This window comes from Thermobia domestica, chromosome 3 (assembly GCF_964235325.1).
Source record: "Thermobia domestica chromosome 3, izTheDome1.hap1.1, whole genome shotgun sequence".
NCBI classification, from domain to species: Eukaryota; Metazoa; Arthropoda; class Insecta; order Zygentoma; family Lepismatidae; genus Thermobia; species Thermobia domestica.
The window spans coordinates 65,487,741-65,501,044 of NC_137456.1; the positions used below are offsets into that span (position 1 = coordinate 65,487,741).

General features: G+C 38.4%; 4 non-coding genes across 4 annotated transcripts; all 4 read right to left on the bottom strand.

Annotated features, from left to right (window-relative positions):
• Positions 1-9,087: 9,087 nt before the first annotated feature.
• TRNAA-AGC (transfer RNA alanine (anticodon AGC)) lies at positions 9,088-9,160 on the bottom strand. Its single transcript has one exon. It is a non-coding gene; the product is annotated as a tRNA-Ala (tRNA).
• A 78-nt stretch (positions 9,161-9,238) lies between these two features.
• Positions 9,239-9,311, bottom strand: TRNAA-AGC (transfer RNA alanine (anticodon AGC)). The gene has a single exon. It is a non-coding gene; the product is annotated as a tRNA-Ala (tRNA).
• Positions 9,312-9,389: 78 nt separating this feature from the next.
• Positions 9,390-9,462, bottom strand: TRNAA-AGC (transfer RNA alanine (anticodon AGC)). The gene has a single exon. It is a non-coding gene; the product is annotated as a tRNA-Ala (tRNA).
• Positions 9,463-9,540: 78 nt separating this feature from the next.
• Positions 9,541-9,613, bottom strand: TRNAA-AGC (transfer RNA alanine (anticodon AGC)). Its single transcript has one exon. It is a non-coding gene; the product is annotated as a tRNA-Ala (tRNA).
• Positions 9,614-13,304: the final 3,691 nt, after the last annotated feature.

A 13,304-nucleotide genomic window follows, 5' to 3' on the forward strand; every position in this document is an offset into this window, starting at 1 on the left:
TGGTGTGTTTAATATTCATGTAAAGTTGAACCATCTGACAAAATTTCAGAATTTTAAAAAATGGTGTTTTCGAGAAAATGGCGCCCAAAAATGGCGATTTTTGAAAATTTTACAATTTCTCGAATTTTTTGCGACAAAACGGTTGACCACAGAAGCGATACAAAATGTTTTTCGGAAAGCGGGTAACTAGGTCTTACCAACCGTGAAAACAGAATTTTAAAATTCGAACCGCAAGTGCTCGAAAAAAATTCGCAAACTTCGACTTTTCAGATAAATTGACGTTCATTTGTTAATTTATGTACAAAAAGATACGCATGCGCAAACCAAACTATAATAAAATATAGTTTATCTATATCCCTATGTACATACCACAACAAGAATTATAACTCTACCTGTCTCCATAGCCGAATGGTGAGGCTCCGAAATTGACCATTTTCCATGTCTTCTACAATTCATAAATTGTACTCCCCGACTTTGATGGCCCATTACTTGGCGGGAAAATTTTTTTCGACAAAACAAAAAAATATGGGTCTCTTAAAAACATGTCTAGTTGCTATAAAAAAAGTTTCAACAATATCTGAGATGGTGATGGTACAATTTTATATTTTTTTGCCTGAGTTGAAATGGAAGGCACCAATAGTAGTTTCTGACTCACGAGTCCAACCACCAACAAATGTAATAATGAATATCTTTCACTTCGAAGGTATATACAACAAAAAATATAGACTGGTTGGCGTGGAACAACAGTAGATTTTTAAACATACACACGAGAATTTCAGGAGAGCGATATGGTTGTGTTCGTTGTATGACTTTATTACCTAACTTATGGCTGGCTTGCCTTTCTGAGGTCGGGAGTTTGTTGAAGGAGTAAATATAAAAGAGATTTCTGTTATTTTTTCTTCACCCTCCTGGGTTCTTTAATCATACATTGCAGGACGTAACCAAAACATATCCATGCATCGTATCATTGAAGCATTTTGTGTTTTGTATATTAAAGTGTTCAAAAATATTTAACATATTCGCATTTGTTCATGTGATTTCAGGTTCAATTCTCGGTGGGAACATACATGAGAAAATTGAAAGCTGAAACAATATGAAAGTCAGGAAATTGATATTAAAACTTTAGCTATCTATTGGGACTGTAAGGCTGTAGTTAAATTAACCCACACGTTTCGTGAAGATATATTACGTCATTATTGTTTATTTACTATAAGCTACCAGATACATCCTCAGAGGTCATTTTACACTATAGTAATCAACAGATGAAAACATTGGAAAAGGAATGAAAGGAAGGTCTCCAGAGCCTTAGATCAAGGTACTATCCTAGCATTTGCCCAGTATAACTGAGGAACAACACTGGAAAATCTTGTCAGGATGACTGGTCTCCGAATTCGAACCCGGTATTATCCAATTGCGAAGCAAGAGTCCTAACAAGTAGCCTAAGCTCGCTCCGTATTATATTATTATTTAATTAACGTAATGTTTTAAAATTAGTGCAAATTAAACCGTACTTTCTTTATTGCTGATGTTATAGTTAATAAGCCTACATGAGACATCAGTCCCCCATTAAGAAAGAATACTAGAACTGGAATTCAGGAAGCGGGGGTGAAGAGATTAATACGGATGAGGAAACTATGTACGATGCAAAAAGTGAGTAATTATGACTTCGTCACAGATATATTCACTTACATACGTCATTTAATATTTCTCTGATACAGTGCACTCTTACTTTCTATAGTGGGAGGAAAATGGCACGCTTTTGTAAACGAACACACTAAGCACGTGCGTATAGGCGCAATGTCCGTGCAAAGAAACATAGGTAAAACTAGAAAAAAGAATAGGGTAAGCGAGGAGAAAATGATAAACCGCCCTTCAACTTGAAAAAAAAAAGAAAAGAAAACTAAAAATAACTAAACTTAGAGCTACGAAAGACGCGAGGCGAATTTTATTGAAAAGATTGTTTTTCCTTAGTGATTAATTGTGCTAACTATGAACATGAATTAAAAAGAAAACAAGTAGCTAGCTCTGAGTTTCCCAAACTAGTTGAAAAGAAAATATTGGATAAAATTTAATAATAAAGAAGCCATTTATGATAATTAAAACAAACTAAATTCTTGGCACGGCAGTCCTTTGGTTCCTACCAGCGGGCTTACGTTGAAAGTGGGGATGTGTAGTCAACGCATCGACACCCGAAGTCCCTAATGCCTTTCTAGACTGCAGTCCGCTACCTCTTACTTAAGATAACTCCCCAATTGTCCTCACGATGATGGGTCAACATCGAAATTGTTGAGTGCCTCTCCGGGAATTGAACCCATGACCACGGGCACCTAAGGCACGCTCTCTGTCTTCTATAGACGAAAAACTATAGTTACCCACATTGTCTAATACAGAAATAAGTTCTGATTCTCTAATAGCTGCTGATGGTGATAGTCAAGGTTCACCGAAGCATGATCCCAAACCCAAACTGAGATATTGATGTCACTGGAATGCCTGAAATGTCATTGTGGGTAAGTGAATTGCCCACTTATCAGGATGAAGGGCGATGGTGATGTGAAATGCGGGGCTGTCAGAGGTACTACTTATGATAATTGGATTTATAATATTCTATGTTGCCATAAGCCCTCTTCAGGAACAAAACTGTTAAATTAGCTTTGAAAATGTTACATAAGGAGTTTTATTGCTATCATTAGGTTGCATAAGGAATTATCGGATTTATTTTAACGCTTAATTTTTACATCTCTTCTGATTTACGAATATTTAAATCGCGATTATCCCCTTAAGGTCAATTAGTGATATTTTAAATCATTTCGAACCAACTTTATATATGGTTAGTCTTGTTATATGGGAATAATTGAGACCAGAAGCAGTCTACAGGCTAAGTCCAAAAGAATAAACCACGTCTTTCAGCAAGGGGAATTGTGGCAATCCGATACCCACATGAGGAAATCTTCGGTTCAGTGTGAAAGCTTCAATAAGAACCAGCACTCTAATCAATGAAATGTGCTTTGCTAATTTTTATTCAATGTGAAAGTACCTAACTTTATTGCTAAAAAAGAAAAGGCATTTATTTCAAACAAGTCGCCATTACAGTTTTCGTATTTGAACACAACACTCATAAAAAGTCATGTTAAAGCGCAACTTGCCCCTGAAAATAAATATTTATCTGTTTTTAGTTTCTCGTGTTCCCCAAAGTACCGGTACATGCCGAATTAGTGCTCGCCTTCCGCTCGCATTACCTAGGTAAAACGGCTACGATCTTGGTACTAGCACTTGTCTCGGTGTCCAGATCTCAAATATTTATCTTTCAGCCTGATTCTATGTATGAATCCGAAACTTCAAATCTATATAAGGGGCACCAAAATTCATAGTTTATTCTCGGTGCTCATATTGTGATTTAATAAATAATTATTAAATCTAATTGTAAGGTATACATTTGATATTTAGAGCAAACTGAGCAAGATAAATATACGTAAAAGCTAGTCAATACTTGTCTTAACTGTTTGTTTTCTTAACTGTCAATGAAAGAGGTGTATTGAGGAATTTTAAATATTCGAGTTTTGTATTCCGGTTTCAAATATAAATATGTGTAACGTTCCTCTTTGAGCGTTACACTTTCTCAAAGAGATTATTTGTAGAGATGTTTAATCAGCTCTTAGTTAGTGTTATTTTCTTTATATTTTCTCAATTCTCGACCCTCATGAAGGATTCAAGATGGTCGACAATTGGACTAGCATGTGTAGTTGAAATATGCTACTTTCTTTGTATGTCTATGGCTTGCGTCGAGCGGATGTCTCTCAGTCTCGGCATATGGCACTGACTGCTTGAAATAATTTGAATTTTGTGTTTCGTTTAAAACGGAGGGATTTGTTATAAACATATATATATAAACATTGATTCATGTAAATTCTATTTTCATTTAGTTATATATATATATTACTATTAAAGTTGTCGTTTCGGTATTACGCTCTGATGCGTAGTAAGGAGCGACCAATTAGAGTGCGAGCGGCATGCAGAAGCGCGCTCCCTTTGTCTTAGTTCTTCGCACTGAACAAACATGGTGGTGGTGAGAATGGAGGCGTAGTTCTTCGATCTGTCTTTTAGACACGAATTACTGCGTGTCATGCAGCAAAGTGATGGTTTTCTATTACAAACCCTTTAATGGGAGATGCCATGACCGAATAGTGATAATAGATTCAGTGTACGTGTAGTGAATTACGATAACTCACCTACGAACACTCAGCTCGTGCTTGTTCCGGATATTACTGGGATTGGCTTGATACTTGTTAATCGTTTGCTATGTTGTAAGTGGAAGTCTGATAGTCCCACCGAGAACTATCTCTTGGATCAAGTTCGATCTTGTGTATGGCCTCTTTCTCTTGAAGTAGTGACTCTCCGTCCTCCGCCTTTCCTTAATTTGGGACTCCATCCCTTGTTATTTGCCGACTGATTCCGCCTGCTTCTGTGGGACCTAAGCGTATCATTCAGTGAAATCTTCATCTGTGGTTGTTGTTGCGAACGTAAGTGTTCCAGCAACTTATACGATGAACTCTTATTCATCTGGTGAGAGAGTTAATGAAGTATACTTGATTGCTGTTAACCGAAAGGAAGGTCGCTATTTGGTCAACCTGCACTTGTGGCTATGATTACTGTTACTACGTGCTGAGATGCCTGAGAGGTCATTGGAACCGGTTGCTGCCCGAAGATGCTGCCCGAAACTGAGCCCTTTGAACTGGCTTGGGGTGCCGGTATTGTCTGCTAGTAAGCGTCAAAAGGTTGGGTGAGCTTTGGTCTCCGTTTCAGGTAATTCTGTTTCACTATTTTCCTATCTCAATCTACAGAAGGAGTAATGTTGTCCTGCAAACTAACGAATCGTCCGCCGTTCATATAATTCGCTCAAGTTGTTTCTGTCTATAATATTCAGTGTTGCATTATCACTGTCGTGTGTTTATCCTATTGTCTCAAATCGTTTTATAAAGCAAAAACAATATATATATTTATCCATCATTGGTTACTTAGTGAACTTACATACTATATGTATATCAACTCTACAATGTCCATAATATCGTTTCAAGTAAATCTTGTCCGTAACATGTTTGAGTAAAGGAAAGTGAGTCTCTATCCAGTAAGTTGAATCATACGCCGACGGGGTAGTCTGATATCAACACCATTTCTCTCTTGCTTTGAATGAAATCATTTCTCGAGTTGCGCAGATGTATAAAGTATCACTCGCTACCATCTAGCTTATGTTCGTCCAGTAGCGGGCACTCCGTATTGTCTATTCACAAGTACTACGTTTGGTGAAGTAAAAGCTTGATTAGCGATGGCTAACTCATGTCTGTCCGGTAGTGGACACTCCGTATTGGTTATTACAATATATATATAGTTTATAATCTAAGTATTAAGTTGCCACACAACAAAAATCTATGTAAATCCTCGAGTTGTTTTCATGTCATATCTCTAGCTATAATGCTACTTACTAGTTCAGTAGGACGCGTCGAAGACGGTGGGCATTGCGATAGCACTCACACTTTGATGTGATGGTGTCAGGGGTAGAGTCTAATTTACTGGTTGGTCTTGTACTTCCTATAATGTTTCTGCAGTATGTATTATTATTACCGCCGCTGTTAAATTGTAAGTTATGTAGAGGGAAGTGCCCTCTTAACAGCTGGTTGCGGAGAGTAGTGGAAACGTTATGTGTTTAGGGAGGAAGGTTAGTCGACACAGCCACATGGTTACTCCCTCTGCGGTGAGATGTTTTGTAAACAGTAATGTAATTTGTAATTTCCCTTCACTCGCTGTGATGCAGCCTACCGAAGATTATGTCCTAATATTTGGTCGAGAAATGTAAACAATTTTTCTGCTGTTATTAAGGATAATGTTCAAACATTGTTGTTAGTCATCTTTTAGTTGTGTTGGCGCTAGAAGTTTCTGGAATCTTTAAAGACAGAATACATATGATTTTTTTTTCTGACAGTTGAGTTTAGCTGTCCATGATCACTAATGTCGAAGCTAATTTCAATATTATATGTTATTTACAAGAGAGTTAAATAAACTTGATTGCAAGGTATGTGGTGTTGTTCTGAAATGATTTTTTTCCTTATCTTCCTCTTTCTCCGTACCGACGACGCCATTAGTGTGCAAGAGTCTGGAGTTAAATAGCGTTGTGCTCACTGGTCTATAATTGTAGATTAAGAAAGGAATAATATCGGCGACCCAAATTTTTTTTCCTTCTTCCTTTCCCCTAACGTCAGCTATAAACAAAGAGAATCGAACTAGCGTAAATAGCGCTTTCCAAGTTGACGTACCCAACCAGGTACGCCTCAAGTTGGCGTACACAGCCAGAATTCTAATTACTGTAAAATGTTTCGCCTCAAGTTGGCGTACACAGCCAGAATTCTAATTACTGTAAAATGTTTCCCTTCATATGTGTGTACTTCATCTCGGTTCTGCAACCGGGTGGACCTAGATTCGACATTCGAATTCTCATCCAGGTCAAATCAGATTATTTTTTAGTAAGGCAAGCATTTGATCTTTAGTGTAGAATGAGGGAGACAAATAGACTTGTCAATATCAGTCTTAATTTTCTGTTTTCTTCTTCACTGTCAGGACTTCGTGAAATTACTTTCGGTGAATTTTTGATATTCAAGTTTATCACAATTTGGGTGGGATGTGGGTTTGGATAAGAATCAAGATCTGAGATCCGGATTTCGGATGCAGATCCGAATTTCGAACCCAGATCCGGATCCAGATCCGAGATTTGAGATCCGGACCCAGATCCGAGATCCGGATCCAGATTCGAAATCCGGATCCAAAGGATCCGGACTCAATCAGATCCGGATCTTCGGATCCGGCCAGATCCGGATCCGGCCATCCCTAGTATAAAGGTACTCGGGTACCCTCTGTGAGAGTGTCTCCATAAAGTATGCTCATAATTGTAATTTGTGTAATCACTAAAACACCACGTTAAATTCAAGTTACAAATATGCATAATTGCAATTATTATGAATATTTATTCAAAGTAGTTTACCTAAAGCAAAGAAGAGACTTACTAAAAATTAGGTATAAAGTTGAGTAACACAAATAAGCCATTAGTAATGCAAGTAAACATTTTCCGTAACTGGTAATTTTCCACCTTAAAACAAATCTGAAATCGGATTTATTTCCTGTTGGTAACTTTTTGGCGGTAAATCATCCGCAGTGGAATGATGTCCATCCTTCAGCCAAGAAATAACTAGATCGTCTACTTTGAGCTTGTCTAGCGGTGGGCCATTAACATTGATGAGCAACAAGTTAGACAATGTTTGAGCACAATCTATTTCTAATATCAGTCATCTGTAAATTCATAAGGGGAAATCCCCATTCGCACTCTGTCGTGGAAATTGATAATATTTCTACCCGGTTTCTGCAACTTCTCATCGACAATCTGCTTGTTAGACTTAAGTGTGATAACGATTTTTCTTGGTCAGGTTTGAAATACTCAGCAAGAAATATCATCTCTCTATCACCATACAACATCTTTTCCATATCGACCATGTCCGTTGGCAATGTCGACCCATGTAGAACAGCAACTTCATCTACCACGCCTTTGATAGGAAATCTTGTGAATAAATTATCAATTAAAACCTGATAAACTGATGATTTCTTATTTGTTCATAAATTTAATTTTTGTAATTACACATGAAGGTTTGATACCATTACCAAGTTCCCTCCCCCGTCTAGAAAGCGAAAGGGAACGAGGTTCCTGGAAAGTGTTCAGAGGTGAATGGGAATTTCCCTCCTTCTTCCCCTTCAATTATCTCACTGCTGTTTGCCATGTGCCAAATTACGATGAATTTCAATTAAATTATTATAGTATAATTATTTCCTTGTTGAATTATCAATACTTTTCAGTGGAAAAAAGGATGAAATTTCCAAGTTCCAAATCAAAGTAAGTAGACCAACGTAAAGGGAGAAAAAGTGTAAAATTTTCCATACAATTACGCGTACAATCCAAACTTCAAATTTCCGTGTAATTAAGCTTACAGTGCAAATTTTATGCCTATTTTTCTCACAACTTTATGGGTTGATTGCTCTGTGCTGTAAGCGCTCCATATAATAAATATAAGCTTCAGCAATTATTATAGCAGAAAGCAAAGGATATATGAAGCCAAGCACTGTATTTTTTGTTTCTAATTTTTTTTTCTTAAATAACATCGATCGTTTTCGAGAATTTCAAAAATTCTAGGACACACTCTGTTTATTTTCAATAAAGAGTTAATACACTGAATTTCATCTCCGTAAGTTTATCGGTTTGCGAGATACTCATTTTTTTTTCGCAAAAATTCGGATCCTCACTACCTCCTTAGGATATTATCCATTATAATAAAAGCAATATAACATCCTAATCTGGATTAAGGCCTAACTATATACCAAAAGTAATTTCATTTGACTTTGCAATTTGACCGTGATGATCAGGCACACATAGCTACATTCATTTTTTTATATAATAATTTATATATTACAGTGATTCAAAAATGTATTTTTTTTTCAGTTGTTAGCTCTACAAACTTACAGGTCTCGAAAGCCAAGTAGTAGTATAAGTCCTATAAGTATTATTACTGTTAAAAATATCAATATCCAAAAGTGCCTGAAGTTCTTTTTTCACTTGGTTAGATTTACTCACCTCAGGTAAGTAGACAGAAACAAGTGGAAAAGAAAGGAAAATGAAGGTCTTGAAAGTAAAACGGAGAGAAATTTACCAGTCCTCAGAAGGTACTGTCTACAATGCAGTGAGCAGAGAGGGTCGGTAGATCATACGCAGTCGGTGGGTCGCATTGGGTCACGGTGGGTCGCAGTGGATCATGGTGGGTGGTGGGTCACAGTGGGTCATGGTGGAGGTGGGTCACAGTGGGTCACATGCTGTTGACCCACGACCCACTGACCAACCCAGGAAACTTGATCCACTGACCCACTCCATCTCTGGCTGGGTATCGATCCCAGTACCTCTCGCATGCTCTACCATCTGAGCTACATCCCCTTACACCGACTCTTTACACCTTTAGTTTCCTAAAGAAAAGAGTGTCTTTTATCAATGAAAATAAAGTTAGTTGGAGATGCTGGGTATCGATCCCAGTACCTCTCGCATGCTAAGCGAGCGCTCTACCATCTGAGCTACACCCCCTTACACCGACTCTTTAGTCTTTACACCTTTAGTTTCCTAAAGAAAAGAGTGTCTTTTATCAATGAAAATAAAGTTAGTTGGAGATGCTGGGTATCGATCCCAGTACCTCTCGCATGCTAAGCGAGCGCTCTACCATCTGAGCTACACCCCCTTACACCGACTCTTTAGTCTTTACACCTTTAGTTTCCTAAAGAAAAGAGTGTCTTTTATCAATGAAAATAAAGTTAGTTGGAGATGCTGGGTATCGATCCCAGTACCTCTCGCATGCTAAGCGAGCGCTCTACCATCTGAGCTACACCCCCTTACACCGACTCTTTAGTCTTTACACCTTTAGTTTCCTAAAGAAAAGAGTGTCTTTTATCAATGAAAATAAAGTTAGTTGGAGATGCTGGGTATCGATCCCATTACCTCTCGCATGCTAAGCGAGCGCTCTACCATCTGAGCTACATCTCCTTACAGCGACTCTTTACACCTTTAGTTTGCTAAAGAAACGAGTGTCTTTTATCAATGAAAATAAAGTTATTTGGAGATGCTGGGTATCGATCCCAGTACCTCTCGCATGCTAAGCGAGCGCTCTACCATCTTTTTTTTTCACTTGTTTGTTGTTAATAATTGATATTACATATCAGCGCAAAATTCAGAAAAACAATAAGACTACAAACTGGTACAGTTGGTAATTACAAAGTGAATATATATAGTAGAGCAAATAACAAGAATTTTACATGTCAATTATAGTGCATACCCATACAAGAGGTAATTCAGGTAATGCGCAAAGAGCTTTTTCTTTCTTGGTGGTGGTAATTTACCGTGTCGTAAACACAGGAAATCTTTGTAGTTGTGATGTGCTTGAGGAGAACTAGGGGACAGAATAAATTCAATGGTAGTAGCAGTGAGCCATACAACAGTGTGCTTCTCATTAGGAAAAAACTTAAAATCAGGAAACAAAAGCATCTGAACAGTAATAGAATCCATGCTTATTTTACACAAATATTGAACCATTTCTCGATAGGTTTTCCAAACTGAGGTCGATCCGTTGCAGGTGGTGAGACGGTGTTCTAAAGTATCAACTTGTCCACAAAGAGAACACTGGTTCTCATGTGTAATATGAAGGTGATGTCGTTTAGCTTTAGTATCTATAATGATATGAACAGTTCTGTACCATAAAGAGCGGGCTGAGGTTGACACAACAGTAGAGGGAATTGTTCTCCAAATACGTTGCCAATGTGCAGATGGGAATTTTGTAACTATGTGAGGACATTGGCTTGGTTGGTCTTGTAGAAACACGTTATAGAGAACTTTCACGCTGTGAGGTAAGGTGTGAAGGCCACGGGCAGACAGGTAGAAATAATTACATATTACATCTTTAAAATACCAAAAGTCGGGAGGAATCTGAGATAAGTTCACAGGTAGTACTCCATCATTGGTAGCTACGAGAGACGAAAGAACGGTCGTGCTGAGTTGATCTTCAATACCTTGAATGTTTTGGAATCCTCGGTAGGAAAATAAAGCTTTCGTTTTACTTGCAACGTGGATCAAGTTGAGCCCTCCTGCAGCAGATGGTAAACATGTAGCTGGATATCGTACTCGAAAAATCATACCTGTCCACACAAACCAGTTACCAATGCTCGTAAACTTCTGAATGTAAAAGGTAGGCATAGGCAAAATTTGACTGACGTACCACAACTTGGAAAAGGCATATGTATTCACAAAGTAGACACGAGATATTAACGACAGGTGACGAGATGTATGTTGATGTAAAACAGAGCGAACCTTCAGAAAAATATCTTCAAAATGTTTTGCTATACTCTCATCCAAGTTGCAGGAAAAATAAATACCAAGTACTTTCATAACCTTCACTACCTGAGGAAAATTGGTATATGCATTCGTAGAACCACTTCCTAATGGCATAAGTTTAGATTTTAAGCGATTAAGACGTGCTCCTGACTGTTCAGAGTACTTGTGAACGCAATCTTCAACTACTTCTAAATCCTTGGGATCACGAAGGAAAACATGTACGTCATCAGCAAAACTATACACCTTAACAGGAACATTGCAGATAGTAAGGCCTTGGATACGTTGCGCAATGCTGTGTAGGAAGGGACAGATGGAAATTATAAAAAGAGTCATGCTTAATGGACATCCTTGCCTAACGCTGTGTTTGAGTTTAAGAGGTGTAGTCAGGAACCCATTGATTTTTAATTTCGATTGAGCGTCACCATACAGGACGCGAATCCAACGGACAAATAAGTCTCCAACGCCCATATGGTTCAATACTGACCACAAATAATTGTGATCTACACGATCAAAGGCTTGGTTAAAATCTAAGGATAGCAAAGCGTGACTAGTAGTGTGAGTCTGAAAATTTGCGATAACATCTCGAACAGTTTGAAGTACGTGATATATTTTTTTCACTCCAACTCGTGCATATTGAAATGGTCCAGCGAGAATATCAATATAGTGGGAGAGTCTGTTGTTCAAACAACGAGCAAGTAACTTGTAATCACAATTCAGGAGAGTGATGGGTCGATAATGAGTAACACTTGTAGGTTGTGCTTGCTTAGGGATAAATACTGTGACACCAGGACTTCTATACTGTCTCTGTGGGTTATTACTGAAATATTCATTAACGAGACAGGTCAGTGTTTCACCAATTAGAGGGGAAAACTTAACATACCATTCTGCAGATATGCCATCTAGTCCTGGAGATTTACCTTTCGGAGCTGCGAGAACAGCGTGATGTACATCTTCAATACTAAAAGCGCGAACAAGAGATTGCTGTGCTGCATCATCAAGAATACCAGAAAGTGAAGCAGATAATTCCCCAGACGTTGTAGTAGTGTCTGCAATACTATAGAGTTCTGAGTAGTGCATCCAAAACACATGTTTAATGGGAGCAACATCCTTATGAAGGTGTCCGTCGTCATCTATGATTTGATGGATCCATTTTCCTTGGCCTCGTTTGATTTCTTTGAGGACATGATGTAATGATGGCTCTTCATCAGCATCTATTATGGGAACCTTGCTTCTGACCTTGATGCCAACTACACGGCGGCGATGCAAATTGAGAAGCAAAGCTTGATAGCGCTTAACCTGAGAAAACATAGATAAGTCAGAAACAGCAGCACAGCGAGCTTCTCGCAAACACCTGGTATAAAAGTAAAGCAGATGACTAAGATCTCTGGATTTTTCAGATGAGTACCACCGACAGAAACTTGCAAACCGTGGTTTGAGATAAGTATTCCACCAGTCGCCTACTGTGGGAAAGTATTGGCGTTGCCTAAGCCAGTAACGCCATTTGGACTGAAACTCAGCACAAAATTGATCGTCTTCCAATAACGATGTATTGAATTGCCAATAACCCCTACCTCGTTCAACTCGTAGATCAGGAAAGCTGAAAGATACTATATAGGCTGAGTGATCAGAAAAGGAGGTGGGGACAATTTCAACGTGCTTAATGCATGGTACCAACACAGGAGAGAAATATATGCGATCAAGGCGAGAGGCACTCTGGTGTGATAAATAAGTGTAATCCTGTGCTTGTGGCTTCAAACAGACCCATGTGTCTCGTAAATGAAGTCCATTGACTAACTCGTGGAGGGTATGGCAGTAGTTAAATCCCGGCGTTTGATCTTCAGGCCTTAAAACGCAATTATAATCTCCAGCCAAAATTAACCTGTCAACATTGGGTCCAAGCGACAGAGCAACGTCCTGGGAAAAGAAAGCATTTCGCTTAGTGCAAGCTTGTGAACCACTCGGAGAATAAATATTGACAAGATTGATGTCTCCTAGATTATCCCGTATTATTCGAGCAGATGGATGGAACACAGGTGAAGAAAAATTTGTTGAATGTCGGTAAGCAATAGCTGTACCTGTGCCACTATTGTCAAAGTTATTTTCTACAGCATAGAATGGACTGATTTAATTCAGAAATACCAACCTCTTGTAAAAGGGCAACGTCAATGCCCTCTATGCGCAAAAAGTCACAAAGAGCAAACTGCTTGGCGGAACTTTGCAAATTATTAATGTTAATCGTAGCAATTTTAAGCATCATCACACTGCTAAGCACAGAAAACCACCGACACAAAAGAATGAGCAGAGAAAGTAAATATAACGGCATAATTTCTGACAAGAGAAACAATAAAAG